Raw genomic sequence first — 4814 nt, 5'->3', positions numbered from 1 at the left:
CTGCCTCCTGAGGCCTGATGTGTTCCCCGGGGTTTTTTTTTTTTGTGAATGGCCGAATGTATCTGTGGATTTAATTGCACACGGATGTATCTTGTGCAATGAGGGGAAAAGTCCAGTGTAATAGTTTTCCTTGCAGTGTTGTGCGGTTTATGGTTGGATTGTTATTCGGGACTTGTACTGTAGCTGTTAGGGGCTAGAGCCAATTGCAGGTATAATCCCACAAAGTGGCCTGTTTGAGAATAACTTGCTCGAATCAGCTTTCATAGTCGACCCCTGTTAAAACCTAGTCTAGGCTGTTGTCAACTCCATTAAATGAAAGTATAAATGACAGTATCTCGATCCTAAAATCGAATGAAATGCATTTAGCGTGAGGCCTCGGTGTGATTGACTCGCGATGACTTTGATTTCTGCTATAGCGTGTAGCTCATTCAATATTCAATTGTAATACTTGATGTGACTTGAAAAGGCTCCAAGCCCAAGTCGCTGTACTGTTCTAGCACTGTACTGCACTAAGCAACTCGTGTGTTCCCAGCATCCCTCAGTGTGGCTTCTGTCAGTGGTTTTCAACAGTGTCGTCAGTTCAGCAAATAGCTAAGTTATGGCAACATGACTGCTGTCTAAGACATCAGTCATGTTGCCATACCTTAGCAACAGGCATGATGAATTTATTTTAAGAAGTACATTTTATTTCTTCCCCCTGTAGCCAAGGTTGGGCAGCTGCCATACCTTGCCATACCCAAATGATGCCTCTGGTTTTCAACCTTTTCTGAAAACCTTGAAAGCGTTCACGGGCGGCCCACCCATGCATTTTCAGAGCATGTTTATTTTAATGATCAATCAATCAAATCCTGTTCCGCCTTAGATCAATGGAGCTAACGTGGTATACTTTATTTATTGGCATCAGAATGAAAACACATGTATTTCAAGGTTTTAAAGAAACAAATACCATGAAATTGTGAATTTACATTCTTATACTTTTTTATTTTGATGTTGTATTGTAATTCAAATCTTAGTGTTTTGCCAATTATTTGGGGGCCCACCTGCAATATTCGCCCCCAGCCCACATAATTAGAACCAGTGCTTTGCGTATGTGATACTAGTTTTTCATTGTTGACACTATATGTATGCCAAACATGACACTACTCGAGGAAAAAGTGCAAGTATCAAGGTCTGTCCTTAACTCTCAAGACACGTGAGCTTCGCGAGAAGCGTTAGTTTGGGGGGTTTACATGTTCGAAGGTGTTCAACAGGAGCTCCATCAGAACAAATCGGAATGAGCTTGAGCAATTTAACAGCCATGTCCAGTTTGTCCACGAAAGCCACTTAAATGTTCTATTTTAAAATGACCATACTGTAGATGAAGGAGTAGGCTGCTATAAATGTCTTAATAACTGTATCAACTGTGCAGCACCTGTGAAATCCAGCCGTTGGTCCTTGCAGCATTTTCTCCAACTTGATTATGTTGTGGGAACTGTCCGTTTGTTGATGTGAAGCCTTATGACCGCATCACGCGTTTGCCTAATTTATCCGCCGTCTTACGACGGTGTCCTGTGCAGAAAATAGCAGCTTGTCTGCAAGCTTGTCACTACTTTGCGACGCTTTGTGTTTGTAGATCTACTATTTGGCACTGTCGTATGACTAAGTATAAATCAGTGCAAACCCGTGCAAAACATATAACCTTACAGTACAATACAGGCATGCTTCGTTGTGTAAATGATGCCTTTGTTAAGGCTGCAGTGGATGGTTTAATAAATATGGATAACGTTGTTCGTGACTTTGAGAGTGAGGCTGATTTAATGTCTAATGTGTAATATATGATCAACTAAACGGTTGACAGAAACATTTAGCTTCCTTTCATTTTCATCACCAGGTAATCAGAGATAAAAAGATGTACTGCCACTATCAGAAGGCATCTTACTGTGGATCTCTGAATTAGGCTAAACCAACTCCAAGTAGGTGAATAACTATTCAATAAACCGTCATGCATAATTTTGTAAAATACTAATGCAAAAAACATTGTATGCTACTTGACAACGCAGGCTTACACTTTGCGATTGAAATGGAAATCCCTTTTAAGGGAGGATTAGTGCAGCCCGGTCCTATTGTGCAAATACGCAAAAGGCCAATTGCAAAGCCAGATTTAATATAGGATCATTATTTGCATCTGAAATTGGGGTGGCCAATTGGGGTTTGTAAGGACTTCTTAGGAAGTGGCAGCTGCCATCCACCCCATAAACCCCCACTGCTCTCTTCTCATCTCTGTTTGGTGGAAAAGTCAAGAAAACAATCAGCATTTTTTCTCGTGTCACACAGGCACACGCACACACACACACACACGCACACACACACACACGCACACACACACACACACGCACACACACACACACTCACACTCACACATTCTGTTGCCCACATGTGGCTGCCCCGCCTCTCACCCACAGTGCTGCACTCAGCTCTCCTCACTCTGTTTTGCTCAACGTGAAAATTGCTGTCACACTGTTAAAGTTTGTGGGTGTTACTGTTCAACTTGCTTTGGCCAAAAGTCAAACTAGTCCTTACTCTCCTTGTGCGCAGCCTTACCCGTTTATGCCTTACCCGTATATTTATAGTCTGCTTGACCGAAATGTGAAGCTTGACCACTCCTCAAAGCTTAGTTTCAGACAGACAGACAGACAGACAGACTTTAGGTTGATTATGTTAGTTAGATAAATGAGTAATTAATTTATCTTGAAAACTCTAGGTCCCTGGTTTGAGTCTCAGGGTGTCCAATTCAAACTTGGCAGCCATGTGGCATGATAAAAATGTCTTCTGAAGGTTATTTCTCAATTGAATTCAATTGAGAAATAACTGATACTGATACTGACGATGATACTGACATGGCCGGCCATTAGGGAAAAAAAAATGTCGGACTTCGTTCCATTTTGGAGGCTGGGCGGCCAACAAAGTAAATCGTCACTGTCGGGCAGAAACCTCGTATCTCCAAGTTTCAAATGTATACATTTGAGCAGAAGGGCAAAAGCCCGCTTGATCTAGACTTTCAGTATGAGTACAGACCGTGAAAGCGCGGCCTCACGATCCTTCTGGCTTTTTGGGTTTTAAGCGGGAGGTGTCAGAAAAGTTACCACAGGGATAACTGGCTTGGGATAAGCACACAACGCCTCGCGGTGCTGCAGAATACTTGGAATTCATCAATATCACTTCATCAATAGCACTTCAGTTAAACCACATAGACCACATGCTTAGTCAAACAGACCTAAGTTGCACTGTACTTGAGTTATTTTTCCATCTACACCAACTCTCTTCACCAAAAATAGCAGATCTGCAAGCTCTCAAGAGCTTGTATGCTATTTCTGGTGAACAATCCCCCCAGAATAGGGATGCTGGGGTTCAAGAGGTTAAACACCAAGTGTTTCAGTCTGTTCTAATGGAAATGGATAGTCTCACGTTTTCCTCTGTGATCCTAGGGCAGGGCTGCATGGGCAACTTTGATGATAGAGGGGGCCACTGTATTTCCACACTCACTCCAGGGGGCCACATTGCATTCTGTTGCTGTCGACAGAGACCTCTTATCTCCCTATTTGAACGTAACTTATTTCGTAAATTGATGTCCCACTCCATAATTCTACTGTCACGAATAAGTAACGAAATGTGGCGCAATGTGGAGTGTTCTTTATTTAGTTATACTTAATGAACTTTTACAAATAAGTTGGACATAAAAAAAGAGTACAATTTTAATACTAGTCATCAATTTTATATATATATATATATATATATATATATATATATATATATATATATATATGTATTTTCCGGACTATAAGGCGCACCGGACTAAGGTGCACTGTCAATGAATGGTCTATTTTCGAACTGTTTTCATATATAAGGCGCACCGGACTATAAGGCGCACATAATAGACGCTACCGGTGCGTTATGCATCCAACAGATGGAGCTGTGCTAAAGGGAATGTCAATGTCATGAATGATCCATATAAGGCGCACTGGACTATAAGGCACACTGTAGTTTTTTTAGAAAATTAAAGGCTTTTAAGTGCGCCTTATAGTCCGGAAAATACGGTAATATGGACTGAAGTAATTAAAGGAGGTCCTGTTTTGCATGTTTGAAATTAATATAATATATCAGTATTCCGATATTAACCTGTGGGCCGCATTAAGTGAAGGTGGGGGCCGCATGAGGCGCGCGGGCCGCCAGTTGCCCATGTATGTCTTTAGGGGGAAAGATTTGCATGTAGCGTAATATGATAAGATTCTAAAAATGAACAGTGTAATTCAGGCGTGCCATGGATGAAAAGGTTATTTACAGGGCTGCCCTGAGTCAAAGAAGTTTGAGAAACACTGCAATAAAGGCATTCTAACGATATCGTTGGCTTCTCCTTTCTCTACGGTCTACTTTAGGGCATAATGTTAAATTAAAAAGCCACATAAGGAGAATGCCAACCTTTAGTCACACCTCAGGGTGTGACTAAAGTTAGTGTAACAGTTCCGTTAATGCAGTTAATCATGATCACGATCTGCAACCCAGCTGAGCTTACTGTCTTACGAGATGTTTTCTAGCAGGAACAACAAGTTGAGAAACCACAAATTGTGGTTCCTCTAGTCGAGAGTCACCCTGGGCCACGCTATCCGCTTGAACTAGATACAGCACTTCTGGGTATGAAAGGACTTGTAAGAAGACTCTGATCATCAGTGGTGAGTGACGCCGGTGACAGTTTTCTGTTAAGGATGCTGTGGTGGACCTCAAAGGGACTATAATACGTTCACACGCGCTGAGGCAAGTACACACGCTCAGTTTGAGCC

Source organism: Nannobrachium achirus, assembly GCF_963921795.1.
Source record: "Nannobrachium achirus genome assembly, chromosome: 19".
NCBI lineage: Eukaryota > Metazoa > Chordata > Actinopteri > Myctophiformes > Myctophidae > Nannobrachium > Nannobrachium achirus.
The sequence above is the reverse complement of the archived record's forward strand: the minus strand, read 5'-3'. Positions refer to the sequence as shown.